We start from the raw sequence: 17650 nt of genomic DNA, 5'->3' as shown, positions 1-17650 counted from the left end.
GATGAGAAAAAGGTTTCTGTTATAATTGATACACTGACTTGATTGAAGCTTAAAATGCAGAAACCACATACATCCCTCCCTTCCAATTCAACAAAAACAACAACAAAATCAGGTAAAACTATTTTTTTTATAAAAAAAAATCGATTTGCATTAAAAAAACCTCATTCTTGGTGTTTTGGTTTGGTTTTGGTTTGGTTTTTTTTTTTTTTTCTTTTAGATTTTGTATTGCAACATGAAACAACTTTTAAAAACAAATCACTTAGCAAAAAAGGTCTGGTATTTCATTTGGATCTTATTCAATGTGATTTTCTACTTTTAAGATCTTTCCCGAAATAACACACTTTCTGAGCAGCATCAACTTCAATGAAAATATGTCTTCCATTTTCAAGAATGGAGCAGAAGGAATCATGTAGAAGGAAAAGTTACTCAATGGTAAATTCTTTCCCTCTGCTTTGTTTTGTTATATTTGCTCAATAACACAACACATGCAGCAATACTTTCCTTACCTTTTATTCTAAGTTGAGCACCATATTGTTCACATTACTCTAGTAAGCAAGTAGTATTGTAAATGGCATTGATTCAGAAAAATTTCACCACCTGGTAAAGCATGTAACGTGCACGCATGTGCTGACAAGCTCGCCAAACAAGTCATTTTTGTTAAGGAGACTGGCATTATGTACTCAAGTTAGAAATTCTCAGATCAATAGTAACATGTAAAATAAAATCCTAGGCACCTTTCCCTATTCAGTCTTTACCAATTCATCCTTTCTTCTAGAATAAAATTTATCTTTCCTATATTTTTATGAAGTTACTGGAGTACAGTTCATGCAGTTTTTCATTGTAGTCTACTTATATTAAATCTACTATAAAAGTCTCCAACCCTTGCAAATTTTGTTTATTTGTCTCTATACTGAACTATTCTAACAGAAAAAAGCCTCATCTAACCAACTCAGCCACCTCCCTCCCACAAAATTTCTTATCAAATGTAATTACCGTCCTGTACTGAGGGTGAATCGTCACTGAAGACAGAACTGTGGGAATAAGTCTTGGTCTATTTTCTAGATAACTTATTTATGAAACTACCAATTAACTTATTTAACAGAATTTCTAATGACTGCTTATCTATATGCAACAGAAATTTCAAAATCAGATGTCAAATTCAAAAGATATCATTCTGTATTTTGTTAACTTACCTGATGAAGAAAAATACTCTAGCAGATAAAATACTCCAAAATCCAAGGTTTCATTTCATCTGATACTCTGTAAGATGAAAAATGAAAGTTGTGATGGTGGTGTACCATTAATAAAACTTATTTTAATTGTTAATAACCCATCTTTGGCCAGTGTATGCAGTGGTTTATTTAAACCTAAGACTTCATTGCTTAAAAAATATCAAATCAAAATGAAAAAATGTCAAGACCTGGATTGCTGATGAAGACCATAAAAATATGTGGGGTTTTGTTACCCATGATTTAAGTTTAAAACCTTTTGGAATTTTGAATTAAGAAATTAAATTTCTGGTGCATTGGTTTTAATTCATCAGTTCTGAACTCAGATACATTCTCTGTAAAAAGAGCTACTTTTTACACAGTGTTAAGCAATTATTAGGAAATACACAAATTTTCAAGAAATTCTATGTTGTCAGCTTTTGCATAGATTCTGCCTGTATTTAATTGAACATCATATATTTATGAAAATTTAACATGATTTATAATAACGAGACAGATGGGTACATTTTCCTTTCCTCATGGAATTCTTGAAACATGAAGGTATATAAACAAATATATACTTGAGATCTTTCTAAATTAGTGCTGACACACTAAGATAATAAATAGGGACTCTGAAAGACATGCAATGATGATATTGCATGTCTAGTACCTCTCAGCAAATTACATATCTACAATTCGGAGACTGCAATTTTAGAATGGTATTATTCTAACCATGCAATGTCCGTCTTGCTTGATTAATGAATCAAAGGTCTGGCAGTACTGCAAGCAGCTTATTAAATTAAACTTTTTTCTCAAAGAAATGCCTCAAGGCAAAAATATGTGATTGGTTACATAATACACAGGTTTTAAATCATAGTGTTTGTTTCTATTAGAAGCTGTGAAGTAGGAGGACACTGCTGATTCAAACACTAGTACAGGAGCAAAAGTCTTTTCCAGGATCAATAATAATGCTATTTTTTTTATATTTTTTTTTATAATCATATATTAAAAAGAGACGCCCTCTCAGTATAATCAAGTTATCATGAATTTCTTTGGTGCAGCAGTCACTGAATAACAATATAGTTATATATCTGCCACCAGTGTCATGGGTCCCTGATGCTTTGACCATATAGGCTACAAAACATATTGTCTTCCTAATAAAGAGAATGGGGTGGTACTGAAACTCACAACTTTCCAGGTAGAAAATAAGACAGACAAACACTGGACGACTGAGAAGCACCAAAATTATCATCTTATTAATGCAAGACATCCTGCTACTCTGTCTGCTGACACTGCACAAATTCTTAAAAATAAGGCATGGTCATTTTCCCATAGCAATACTATTTTCAAAGACAGCCATTTAGATTCAGCAGCCTGAATCAGCTTTCTTATCCATTTGAATTTTGGTTTTGTTCTTAGCAAATGTCTGCAAGCTCAAACTGACATTTTAGTTCTGATGTTAGATCTTCACTGGTCTACAGCTGTTGTTTGAATGGCTGAAGGCTGCAGAAACCAAAGAACCATGGAAGAAAAAATTACTAATCACCATATGGCCAAGATATTCATATTCCAAAACCCATTTCCCATTCCTTTCTTAAGGCCCCATAAGAAAGGCAGTGATTTGTGAGAAGTGATGGACCTACAGAAGTACCTTTAAATGGAATTTTTGGTATGGCAGGGAAACAGATACTGAAGTAGCCTGAAGAGGGACTGGTATCACCTTTCCCTAAATCTCCATGCAAAACCCCATAAAAAGTTGATGGATCAGCAAAAAAGATTATCATAAGCAGGATGATCAGCTAGTTGTAACAAAGATATTCCAGTTCCAGCATGATCTTGTTAGGACAAAAACCATTTTTACCATAGATTTGTTGCAAGAAGCTTTAAATTAAGCCACCAGTCATGCAGGTAACATACAAACTAGATATTAGGCTTAGCAGCATCTGAGGAGACTATATCCTTTGGGAATTTGCCACAGTACATAAAATCTCCCTAGGATGTGAAAATCAAGTTGCATATTTAATGGTAACTGCCTTGTAAACTGGATTAAAGTCAGATCATCAAAGAGAATCTTTCTTCCTGACTACATAAAGGAGGAGAAGCACATGCCTGCAACCAATATAGCCAGACTACCTTTATGTTCATATATATGGCCTATATACAGAGTATCCATTCTTCACATAAACTGCATTCTCACTCTCTACTATGCTAACATTCCTAAAGGGGTGGTCATAAAATAGGTAATTTCATGTACTCTTCATTTCTGGGGTTTATTCTAAGATTATGAAGTCATCATGACACCCAGAAATTCCACTTAGATAATACAGCCACAAATGGTTAGTCTGATAGTTAAATCCACAGTAGCAGCTTTCTCCAGCACTAAACTGGAATTGTGCCATGTGATTTGCCTGATGTGATTGTTAAACAAGGTGTGAGGCACAGAAGGGAACAAGGGTAAAAAACTGCTAGTATTTTTTTCCACTTTTCTATCAGAAAATTTTTTTCCACATGGATAAAATGTAGGGAGTTTTGGAAATACTGATGATTTATTTTTTCAAAGCATCAAAATTAATATTTCCAAATTTTTCTGTGAAAAATATTTTACTTCAACTGCATATTCAAGTAATGGTCATAAAATTAAAAAAAAAAATCTCATTGCGAAGTTTTCACATAAAGTAAGTAAATTTCTGAACTGACTAATTATTTGCTTCCTCATGTGTAAGTTCATAAAATAGAAATGAAAGACAGACATTTTATAGCCAGAGGAGCAAAATCATAAACAGCAGCACCTATGCATTCACATGGGTGTAGATGCTCATCACATTATGGCACTGATAGAATGACCCATATGCTGGAAAGCATCTGTCCTGGAAAGCAGATGACTGTTTATAGTCCTACTTTGTTTCTTCTGAATTTTGAATTAAAAAAATAAAAGTAGGAAAGATTTCTTCTTTTTCTTTACAGATAGAAAAAGCTGAAACTTTTTCCCATACTTATTAATATATTTATGATGCATGGGACAGACAGCAATATGAAAGCAATTAGGCAGTAAAGTTTCCCACAGTGGATAATTCTCTCTTTTTTTCTTCAAAGATGTGAAAGCCCATCTCTTAAAGAGATGCCTATCAGCTTCTTGTGCAGCTGTCAAACCAGACTGCTAATTCATGTTCAGGCTTTCTTACCCATTGGATGAGAGTCTAACAAGGAGGTGGAAGGAAAGGAACATTCCGTTTAGGTCCAGCTCTATTATAAACTCATGGCAACAGTGGTTTACAATGTAATATAATGAAAGAAAATTCTTTTTTTATTATTTCAGTTAAACTTGGAAAATAATTATCTCATACCTCATTGGTCTGTTTTTGTTTAAGACATCATTCATCTTTGATAAACACCCTAAGAAAAAGTATTGTCTAACCTAACAATGAACATTTGCAGAAAAGAAAAATCTGAATAGTGATAATGAATATTACAAATCCACAAGCTTTCTTTTTAAGTGTTGGGGATTGTCGATTTCAGATGTTGATACTCCAAAGGAAGCACTTTGCTGAACCTGTCTAACTGTGCAGAACTACTACATCTGCATGTATTATGTAAATTAGATTTTGAAACACTTCTGTTTTGTTTTCTTCTGCACTGAAAATTGCTATTTTATAGGCATTATGTAAATAAGATGAGGTAGAAACAGTCTATTTTTTTTCATCCAGAGCCATTTATAAAACTTTGAAAAACTCACTGAAGTTCTAGGCATATATGTGTCAGCAAATTACAGGAAGAAAATATTTAAGACACTATTTTTCTTCTTTCCATGTTAGAAAAGCAATACTGTAACGGTTAATAAACATTCCTCACAATCATTTTTGTCAAGGCCAAAGGCTGAATCCAGAGAACAATTGTGCTTATAAGGTAATTTCTTCTTGAATGAAAGGTAATAAAATTCTCCTAAATGGATGCATGCTTTTATAATCCAAATGTTAGCTTACGGACTTGCAGTGCTCCAACTGAAGTCACAGCCATTTTAGCTTCTCTGTAATTGCTACCCACCGTAACAAGATTAAAGCAAATTGGAAATGCTCATTTCTGACAGTAAACTACAGATCTGTTGATATACTGAATTATTTACATGTATGACTCCATGCACATAAGTGATATGGTATGAACAGCTGAAACAATTGCTTTTTGCAATCCTCATGAGTTCAGATAGTATCTTAAAAACCCACTCTCTGGAATTTCCTATATCCCTCCAGTAACTATTGAGAGACAGCCTGGACAAGTAGCAAGTATTAAAATTTGAATGGCTAAAGGTAAGTAAAATAAATCTACATCTTGGAAAGCATGGTCTGTAAATACCTTTCAGATTCAAACAGAAGCTTTTTTAATAGCTACCATGTTCATAACTAAGATAAACACCATAGATAAGTTCACTAGTCAACAGATAAGTTGTAAAGAACAGAGGAAGCTTGAGGGGGTGGGGGGTGGGTGGGGGGGGTGGAGGTTGTTAAGTAAATAAAAATGTCACCATCTTGTCTTATTTACTCCAGATTTTGTCTTCCTATGTCTCTAGTGATTTTTCAAAAAGATCTGTTAGGTTTCTGTACTTTCAAGTGGAGTTTTATCACACGTAGTAATTAGAGAAATACAAAGTATAACATGTATTTGGTTCCTTTTCATGGGCTTTTTTTCAAAGAAAAAGAAAATTATTCATAAAAAAGATCTAAAGATATTTTAAGCTAGAATGATTGAACCCTCCAAAGCAGACATTGCTATTTGCAAAAGGTGGATTTGTAAGGACAAACAATCTGGAAAGTGAAGTAATCTTGATTTCTACAAGTTTTCCCACCAAACTAAAAGATAATTAATCAAACACAGACTATTGGGCTTGACACAGAAATGACTGGATGGAAGTCAAAGGCTTGTTTCATACATTTAAACCAAAGTGATCTAATACCAATAGTTTATTCAGTTGTAATTATGTTTTCAGAGCATGCCCTTATGGAACAAGTTAATTGAACTCCATGTATTCACAGAAAGCACATCATAACCCACTTCTACTAAATTTTAAAGAAAAGAGGTATATAAAGATGCACAATGTAATTTTCAACTGATATTAGCAGCTCATTTTAACTGTTTTGAAGTATTTTTGACAGAAGTCTATAGACTTCCCTATCTAAAATATTCACGTTAAAGCAAGAATTCCTGGATTAATTATTTGGCTTGTTAAGCAACTACTAGAGGAAGAGGTTCTTCCTTTCTGGTCTTAATGCATGGACATACGTCAGTCAAAGGAACTTACATTGTTAATGGTATAACCCTACTGAGAGGACAACATGTCTCACAGTACTGCTAACTACAATAAGACTGCACAAAATTGTAGTTTTTTACATAATGGACTGTTTAATAAGCAGTCCATTGAGAAAAAAAGTCCATTAAGACAGATCATAAAATAACATTCCTTGCTACATTCTGAATTTTGGTATGACACCAAGCTGAGGAAAAGTTAAGAACTTTTGAACAGAAATGAGTAAGACCATTTAGTAATAAAAAAAAAAAATAAATTACTGAAATATTTCATGTTTTATAATCTCAAAAGAGATATGAAATACTGTCTTCATTCAAGAACAAAGCAATAAAGTTGAAATTAACAGCACCAGTGTAGACCTAAGTGCTTTGAATTTTCACTGCTAAAATTCTGTCAGAATCAGCACGTCATCAATGTTTAGATTTCAGGGAAAGGCACAATTCTACTGGGAAACCATTTTCATGTCGGCTTTCACAGCCTTTCCTATAAGCCATACTACCTGCAGCAATGTTAAAGAAAGCATTAAATTGGGGAAATCAAATCCAACTCAGATTCCATTATAAGAACAATAAAAATGAAATAGAAAGCTTGCAAAATAACCTGTTTTGGTGTCAGCTATTACCACTGGAGGTAAAGGGTCAAGATGTTCCTTGGCATTGCTTATCTTGATCTCTTGTACTGTAAAAGAGAAGTTCAATTTAGTACAAAACATCAGTTATTACTGCTCAGTTTTAAATCCAGCGTTGTTGAAACCCATCTACTCTTCATTAAATTATCAAAGAGTTTATTTTTTTATCTGAGTCTTAACTTGTCTCAAAGGAAAATATTATAAAGTCTGCCGGCAGCTTTTAATTTAATTATTGAGAACAGTGCTGTTATATCCTCGTATTTAAAAACATGGTAATTTTTTTACAGGAAAAGCAGCAAGTATATTAATTTTGGTGTGACTTAGGAACATAGGAACTCCGATTGTACAGACCACCAAAGGTCCGTCCAGCCTCATGTTCTGTTTCAATCACCAGATCTATTTCAGGAAACACCACTGATATCTACAGAAGTGTAAGGGCAGGAAGAGACACATATGACACCTCTGGTTTAGTGCTCTTCCTGCCTCAAAGCTTTTTCAGTTCTGGGGTGGCATTAATGGGCTATGATTTCTATCTGGTAATTAACTACCTAGAAATTTCACTTCCACAATTTTGCCCAGTGTGAGGTTTAGTCAGACAAAGAAATCCTACGAAAATATTTTCACAATGTGTTTGTTCATTTTCCAAAATAAAACCTTTTTTCAAACATACTGCACATGTAAACCTGTACACATCAGGTTTAGCCACCTTAACTGTATAACCGCAGCTATAACCTAGGCCTGGGGATTATGGATCAATATGTAAACCACAGAATCTGTCTAACAAAAAACCATCCTACAACTCCTGGTAGAAATTATATTACAATTTACTATTCCAGCCAGATTCTTTTGACAAGTTAAATGCACTCAATTCCCACAAACTTTGTGATTCCAAGAAACTGCCTGTCATCAGAAACAGGGCTCATTTAACCAAAGGATTCAGATGGATTTGGGACCTAACACAAAGCCAAGTGAAATCAATGGCATTTGTTCCATTGACTTCAGCTTGGTTTGGCTTAAATCCTTAGGGTCTGTTCCAGCTGTCCATTCATTTCCAAAAGCGAATTTAAGCATGTGCTTTAGTGATTCAGCTTTCCTAAAGAGGAATGTATTTAAGTATGTGATTAAATGATGTGTTGAATTGGGATTTTAAAAGCTGAATGGGAGTCCAGGTTTAATTTTTAGTCGATTTCCTAACATGCCATAACAAATTCTAAAGGAAGTGTATTTGTGCATGTAAATTTAGACAAGTGATAAAACAATGAGCGAGGATAATGATTCTCTTATGATACACTGAGTAATTTGACACATGATTCTCTTTTTTTAGAAGTTAATTTTTTGAGAACAGCAATATAAAGCTTAATGGTCAAGAAAACAGTTACAATACAAAACCACTTATTGTTTTTAAACAATTAACACAACAAGTCAAGCCACTATAATAAAATATCTTTGATTGCAATAGTGGGTGATAATCCATAGTTAATTAGTTTTAACTATATAAACCTGCTCTCATTATTAACTTTAGATGGAAAGTGTTTTCATATATCTTTAAAGAACTCAGTGCCCCAAAACAGAAACAACTGTTTGATAATCCAGATGATCCACTTTCATCCAATCAGTTGTAGCTGCAGATTCACCGATTTAAAAATCAATTTAAGGCATAAGAAGAAAGGGCTATAGATGATACCACACAATTTAAAAGACATACCTGTTAGCAAACCATGAATTCTTAAAAAAAATCTGTGAAATGTTTTGTGGCCTTATTTATAATATGTTTTTAATGTTTAATAGAGACAGATGCTTCAATTTGTGTTGTGATTTAATCTAACATATCTAAGCATGAGCCAGTAAATTGAGTGGTAAATAAATACTGTTTCATTATTTTTGTGCTCTGACAATATCTAGCTGCTTCAGGCCCGGATCGATGGCAGTGTGCTATAAAACAAAGAAATGGCACCTGTCCCAAATGACTAGACCTTCACTTCTCATTACTGTCTAAGAATGCAACCATTCAGGTTTTAAGATAAATAAATTAAGGATATTCTCAACCCTGGAGAACTACACGTTGTATCCTTCCTCAGGGATATGTTTTGACTTAGTCCAAACTTACATGTGGGGATAACTGTTAAGAGTATAACATTCATAGTTACATACATTGACTAATACTGAGGACAGCAATCCAAAATATTCTTTAGGTTGCCAATACATGACTTAGATTTTGAAATTGTTTTTATCTGCTCGGTATGACTGAGCCTCTGGCAGACAATTTATTCTTTCTGAATCAAATTCTACTCTTGATTACCATGGCTCTAATGATTAATTTTCATTGTTTTTCAGGCATCCCTCTGAAAGGTGGGCATAAGGTTAGAATTTGGCGTTATATTACCTGAAAAATACAATCCTGTAGAAATGATCAAGAAGATCTTCAAAACCAACATATGAGTGATGGAAACTAAACCCCAAATTCTTGGAATATAGGGCTAAACACGGTGCAATTTAATATGTGGGTTTTGTTATTAGTCCATCCAGAGAGACTTCACAAGTTGAAGTCAGGAATAAAAAAGTAGAAAAAAAATCACAAGAAAATTTCCAAAATATATTTACTGTAGCTATATTTCCATTACAATAACTATATTCCCTCATTATTTCTTCTTCACATTACATTTTAGATCTACTGTTACAAATAGGTTCTGTGGAAATTACATGCATTGAAAGGAGAAAGCTTGTTTGAGATGTTTTACTATTTTTTCAGAGAAGATAGTGATAGCTGAGTGTCATGCACTGTTAATCATATTCCATTTGCTAACTCACACCCTTCTGGAGAATATCTGGTTATGAAAGACTACGTTCACTGCTACCAAAAGGCTCACATGAACTTTAATGTTACTAGGACTGTATTGGATATAACAGAAGATTTTCATTGGTGTTGAACATGTGAGGCCCCTTAATAAGAGCAGACACAGTATCAGGATCTCTATCTTCTGCTTTATCACCTCATGTCTTTCGCTGCAAAGAGTTAAAATTAAGCATATGTGAAAATTATGTCACCTAACTTTGTCTGCCTTTTTGGTCTCCTCTACGTTAATGAAATGTCTGTATGTATCATGGACTCTCTTTTCTGCTTATAGAAAGCACACAAATCTCATAAATCTGCATATTGATGTAGGCTGAGATTTGAAACATTTAAGTCACCTTTGCTGAGTGAGAAAGACCCTGTCATTTTCAACCCAGCAATGGAAAAAGCCTGCAGAACCGTTCAGCAACAAAGTAAAGTATGGGCAACAACAGGGTGCTGATTGAGGTGGCAACTGAATGGATCAAAATGTAATGTTGACTGTCCTGACACAGCCACTGAATAACAATACTCAAATGTTATGTAAAGGCCAAAATGATTCTGTAAATTGGATCTTCAGGGGTATGTTACCAGCTCAAATCAAGGAGTATATTTTTCCCTCTCAACACCATGATTAAGTATATGCAAAAATGGACATTGCTATTTAGAAATGTGTTTGTTCACTTCAAATGGTTCTATAAGCTCTCTCTGCAAATGTGTTTCAATCTGTGGAGATCTGTTGGCTGTTGCCAAGAATAAGTTTGGGGAACACACACAGTACAAGCTGTATTACTAGCCCCTGCTTACTAAGTTCTCCATCTGCGCAGTTCTCAACCAAAATACAGTGTTGCTCTATTTCAAAGAAATAACCCTTTTATGCCCATCTCCACAAACAGATCTTGCCTTCATGTTTATCCCCCACAATATCCTCATTTTCAATGCTGCAATTTCTCCTGAGACTTACCACAGAATAACATGCACACTTAATGCTGTCACATATATCACTTTTCTGTGATGCAACTGATGGATGTCTTTGCCTTTGCTGCCAATGACACTGCTTCTTTTTCCAAATTCTTCCTGTGAGGTCCCTTCCATGATCACACTGAACACACCTCTCTCACCACTATTGGTGTTTAAACCTTTATTAAAGCTCAACTCTAGCACTATTTTTCTTTGCTCTTCCCCCTTCACTCTTATGATATTCCCACACATGCCTGATTCAGTTTATAACTTGCTAACCTTAATGTCATTCTGAGTAAGTTCAAATACAAGGCTCTACACATCCCCATTTAAGTCCCTCTTGAACACAGACTTTTGCCATGCTGCTTATCAATCCTGCTGACCTATACAAAAAACTAATGTTTTCTTTCTGCCCTTAGACTGTTGACTCTGAGGTCAGGAACCATTCCTTTGGAAATACATATCTGCCACAAAGTGAATGCTGCTGAAAATAAGCAGCTGTCATAAAGTACAGTTCTTATAGAATTGCTCAAATAGACGTCTACCCATAAAAGAAATTTTGCAGATATACTTGTAAACAAGCACAGGTAGTTGTCTGATTCACAGTTGCCTAATTTATTGATTTAGCACTAGGGATATTTTATTATCAAGTAGAATCACTACTAGCTTCACTAGAGAAACCAGTATCAGCTTTTCTTTTATAGCTACCAAAATTATTCAATTAAGAGTAGGCTAAGCGCCAACTAATTTACCCATCTCAAGGCCCCTTAACTTTCTATCAAAACCTCCATGAAACCAACATAATTATTGGTTTTTCTGTTATGCTGACACATAAATGTTCTGAAATGGTCACATTAAGGGGTCAGAGGTTTTTTGTGTCAACACAAGAAGAAATTAAACTATGTTACTTGTATTGAGGGATGTATTTTGAATAGGCAGTTCAGATTGTCCGTGAATCAACATTAGAAACTAAGCAGTAAAGTAGATTAGAAAACAACTGCTGATTACTAACTTTAACTTTTCATGAGAGATTTAAAAATCCATCACAGACAGTAAGAGATAACAAACTGTAAAACAGTTCAAATGCAGCTCATATCTTTCTTTCCTAATTTGTAAACCAGCACAGTCAGATGCCTTAAGTTTTGTACACTATCCATAGGACCAATGACGATATGGTCAAGGTGTTTTGTTCAAAAAGAAACATTTCTCTGTAACAGAGCTTTCAAAATTGCAAGGCCTGAATGACACACTAAAAAAGAAATAATGGGTGTAATAGCTCACCTGGCCCTTCACTACCTTCCATCAGAAGTAAATAAGTACCTAAGGGACTCTTAATTCCTTCCACCACACACAGAATTTTGCAGTGTGAGTGGTTTATCTATAACACCAAATGTGTTTCAGCAGCCCAACAGTACAAGTGTAGCATCAGCATTTAATTCACAGCTTTGCTATGTAAGGAAGTTTTCAGGGCACAGCTTAATGTCATAAAAGGCCTCTTCTTGAAGTAGATGTTCAATTCTTTAAATTTAATCCTTTATTGAAATAATAAAAACATTCCTGGTGTTTTCAGTCAGAGAATGTTCCTCACTCTTTTTTCTGTTTTCTTCACACACAGCTTTTCTGTGGTGGAGAATGACTTCATCGATGTTACTAACTTTGAGGACTACAACACAGTCAAAGAAACTACCCAAAAGTTAAATGAGACTTCCATGCTTCGAGGACAGTTGAAAAATTTCTTGTCATTTAATACATTTTTACTACACCATGGCAACAGATGCTGATCACACTCCTCCCAGCACCTATAACACCGGGGCTGAATATTATCATCTGGCATGTTGCCTGTCCTGGGGATTTCTGTTGCTGAAGACAGGACTTCTAACTGCTCCTGCAAAAAGTGGTTGGTCAATGTTAGATGGAATTATGGCTGTGCCCCACACCTCAAACTGTAGAAAATAAAAACCTTATTTTAGGTCAAGATGTCTTTAAGAATGTTTTTCCTGTCACAAAAAAAAAGTTCTATCCACGTATGATTTCTCTAAAGCTTAGAATTAAAGCTTTTCATCAATTTCTGACAAAATTGTCTATCCGTACAGAAACCTATGCCAAAGTTTCAGATGTAAATAAGGGATGGACTCTTAAACGTCAGTTGTCATGAAGTGGAGCATAGTTGTTCCATAAAGATATATAGCTTGTAAAGGAACACATAGTGCCAAGGATTTTCTTGCAACTTCAATGCCCATCAACAGAAATTTGGACAAGGCAATAAATCAATCTGATGGCATCCATCAATTTAATCAGGCACCTACTTAGGAAAGCTCTGAAGTCTGTAAAATAGTATCTGTCCACAACTTTTCAGTCTGTACTCAAATGTGTAGCTAGTGGTATCTTAAAAATTTGTGTTAGTGACAAAATGAAAAGAATAAAAATTAAGAAAAAAATGTCAGGTTTTGTACAGTGATATTAGGAGGAAGCACAATGTTAAATTGAACAAGAATTGCTGTACCCCCCTGGATAATGTAAACATCTAAAGCTACAAATATACAAAACATTTTGGGTAGGCTTGAAGTAGGTTTTATTGTATTTTGATAGTTCCCCTGATATTCTTTTAATGTGTATTGAAAAGCTTTTTTGGCAGTAGTCATTAAGGGGAGCTTCAGAAATGCCAAGAATGCTTAAATATCACCGATGTTCAACAATTCAAGGTAGAAAAACAATCCTGGTGTTTCAAAGGAATGTAATAAAAGTTTTGCCACAATGAATATAAAAAGTATAGGATAGATCAGATATGTTGTCATTCATTTCCATTAATTAATTGTGACACAACAAATGCTGCTTAGTTTGCAGATTTATTAAAAAATACAGATCTCACAGAAAATCCGTTTTCATCAAAATCTGTAATTTCTTAGGACTGAACAGATATGAATGAACTTTGCCACAGAAACAATTGAAAGTTTTTAAAACTGTTTTTTCTGATGTAATTTTAATTTTGTCTTCTAGTGTTTTTTCTTATCTATTTCTTATTTAACTAAATTATAATGTTGATATCATACAGACATATCATTGTTTCTAAAAAAAAAATTACAGAGACTTTATTTTTGCAATATACTGATAACCTGCTAAAGTACCAGAAGTAAATAAAATTTTCCAAATCTCTAATATTCCAACCAATCAGAACCCTGATTTCCATTCCATATTGGCACCTGTGTACATTTATAAGAAAATTTATTTGTGAAGTGAACATTCTCCTCCACCATTTTTTCTGAAAGTGTTGAAGCAACCTCACTAACCACTTTAAAGTGCAAACAATATACAATAATGAGGAAGGGAATAATACCATAATTCATAAGAGCTTTTTCCAGGAGAAAATCTGTTCAGAGACTATACAAAAAGAGGATAAAAAGGGAGTCTGTTTTTCCAAAGTGTTCTTAATCTAAGAGACAGACTGATAAAGAGAGAAGACAGAAAGCAATAAAAGTGAACAGCAACACAGTATTGGTCAAGCAGTTAGAAAGGATTTGTGTGCAATGAATCACCGAAATAGAAAACTTAAAGGCTAACCTCAAAGGCAACTACAGTTGCAGTTTCATACACAGTTTTGGAAAGCTCTTTTCAAACAACAGGGACAAGCAGGAGGACAATACGTAAATGTTTGTCTGAAAATTAAGGGATAGTAGAGTCATAGATAAGTCCATTCAGAGGCCAAAAAAGAAAGTGAATAAATTGTGTCTTGAAAACAAAGCTAAGTAACTGAGATGTCATGTGGGACAGCTGAAAAACAGAACAATGCTTACACAGTCAAATTCAGCAATGAGAAATAATATGTGCTGTGTTCTGAGTGGATGGCGCAGTGGTATCCTTTAACCCTCAGATACAGCTGGTGAACCAGTAATATAAGTAAAGTAGTGTTATTTATTTCCTGCTGCCATAGAACCAGTATCAGCAGAGTTAATAATTACATGTTTACTAGAGAAATAAAAGTCTTTACCACTACTTTTTTTTTCTCTGATATTGTGGCCATCCAAACTTCACATGTACCTAAAAATTACAAATATAGGATCTAAGCAAATTTAGTTAGGGAAAGTAAGATCCCCTTTCATAACATAAGTTTGACTAAATCTTCTTAGTTTCCAGAATCCAAACCATGATTTACTGGAGTATTAAGAACTGTAAAATTGAAGAGATAGCATGCCCCTGTATTAGACAACAGGAAATATATGATAGTTACTACTGCAGCTATAGCATAAATAGGAGAAAGCCTAAGGATGCTGCTAACATATTCTGATTTGAAGTAGCAGATGATCTGATCTTGCAATGCCTTATGTCAAGAATAAAAACTACCCATCAGTAAAAGGGTGATATGATGAGCCATGACAAGTGGAAGATTATATATTTCGTTTATTGTTTCATCATACACTAGTAACACAGCTACAATAGCATCACTATGTTGTCTGTATTTATGCTGTTGGAGGATTTCCAGTATGTCATGCAGTTGCTGTATTTGTCAGGGAGGACAGCAGAACATAAGAGGTTGGGAACTGCTGAACTGATGATGAAAACTGCTAATTGTACCTGCATGCAGGGAATTTAGACATCTAAATGACCTTGACTGTGATTTCTGCTCAGCTCAAACAGGGTTGTCAAACACTAGTTTACCGTTCAGCTTCTGAGTTGTTACTACTGTGTCCATCATAACACTGATTATGAACTTGGCAAATGTATTTCATCTGATATCCCAGAGAAAATGACATGTCCCTCAAAATAAAATTACAGCATTCATGAATGACCAGTCAAGCGTATCTCTTTCTTGACTGAACACACTCTACCTGTATAGCTTTCTCACAGTAGAGCCAATTAGTTTTGAAATTATGTGTTTATAGTACATACTGAAGCACAGAGATTACCAAACTAGTGCTGCTTCGCTGGTTAAGCCTAGACAGCAGAGGGCTGTTTAGCCTGGCACAAAGGAAATGCAGCTATTTTACTTTCAGGGTCATTCTGTCTTTGCTCGGGTCAGCTTGGCTCTTTCAGTTCCATGGGTCCTTTAGAGTAAAGGCATCTGCAGTGCAAAGTCATAGTAAACGACATGAGACCAAAATGCAAGACTCAGAACGAAATTAAACAGTTTTAGTGGGTGGGGAAATGATATTTTCAATACATTTCTAACTTTCTGGGATTTTGACCTTCCCAAAGTCTCAGTAGTCCTGCTTGCCAAAGTAACTACAAGAGTCTGTGTCCTGAAGTCTCATACAGGAGCTAGGAAGCAGCAAGGCTTCCAAACCCTTCAGCCGGTGGCTGTAAGAGTACAGCCCAGAAGTGATGGCACCTCAGCTGGGAAGCTGGAAACTTAACCCAGCCTGGGTCTTTTCTAAAACGCAAGTTGAGAGTCCAATTCCACAGTGCAACTTGATAAAAATTGTTTTCATTAACTTTCAGAGTAGTTCTCTGCACCAGATTTGAGCTGACCTCTCATTTCCTGTATCCCATATAATGATCACTGATCGATGGAAATTTTAAAACTCTTATCCGTTGAGCTGAGTGCAACGATGTCACCCAATCCAGCTTCAACCAGAGCTCCTCTCCACAAGTACAGAAGGGAGAAAACTCACACCTCACACTGGAAGAAGTTACACTGTAAACTAGAAAAAAACCCCAAACAAAACAGCAAACTAGACTAGACAATGCACCAAAATGTATTCCTCGTAAAGAATGCAGGATTGTCTTCACCTATCTGACTCTAAAGTATTTTTAATCCTACTGTCCTCTTTTAAGAAACACTATTCAACAAACAAAGGAAAGAAGGAAAGAAGGAAAATGGATAAAGTTGATGAGGAAACGCCCATTGTACGCACAGAATAAGAGCTTTCCCCAACTCCCCTGTGTTACTGAGACCTTGTTCTCTCCTTTTCTAATAGAATAAAAGAAAATTTTTTGATAAAAAGGAAAACAGACTAACAGAAAAAAAACAACAAAAAAACCCAAAAACCCCACCAACTAACAAGACTGAGTTCTATTAAAAACTGTAGTTCCTCTCTAAAAAACATCAAACCACACTGCTTCTAATCTGTCAGAGAGGAAAGGCTCAATCCCCAGGATATTTTGAATTCTATCAATATGTCATTATAGCACCATAAACTTCTACCTACCTCAGGCCTTAGTAACATCTAAAAGACTGAATTTTGAAAAGTTTTAGACATCTATCAGCATAAGTTCATTCTTTCAACAAGAAATGAATAAAAGTAAGTATCACAAAAGATTTTCAGGCAGAATGATTGCAAAGAGAAGGAACGAAAAATAAGTAAGGAAGAAGAAGAAAGATATTATAAGCAAGAAAAGGAAACTTGGATAATGTAACTACCTATTTTACAGAACCGCTGGAAGCAGTGACTATTGTAATCTGATTTGTCTTAAGGCTTGGAAGAATTAATATATACATATTTAGCATGCTACAACATGACTCCTTTCTGTTAGCATGTTGTTCAAAAACAACAAAAAGACATTTTTCAGTGCTTAAATTTGCACAAAACCTTGCAGGATCAGTCTTTACATATGACAATTACTAGAAAATTTGAGGGTTTTGAATAAAAGTTTGATTAAACAAAAATGTAATTCTCCTTGAGAATTTAGTAGCAAGTCTAGACAATGACTTGAGCAAAGAAAAATTTTGAACTTGCCATTCTCAGATGGGTAAATTTAATTCAATGTTAGTTATTTGGAAATGCCAGCCTCTC

This window comes from Falco cherrug, chromosome 2, assembly GCF_023634085.1.
Source record: "Falco cherrug isolate bFalChe1 chromosome 2, bFalChe1.pri, whole genome shotgun sequence".
Classification (NCBI taxonomy): domain Eukaryota; kingdom Metazoa; phylum Chordata; class Aves; order Falconiformes; family Falconidae; genus Falco; species Falco cherrug.
Note: the sequence above shows the minus strand (reverse complement) of the source record.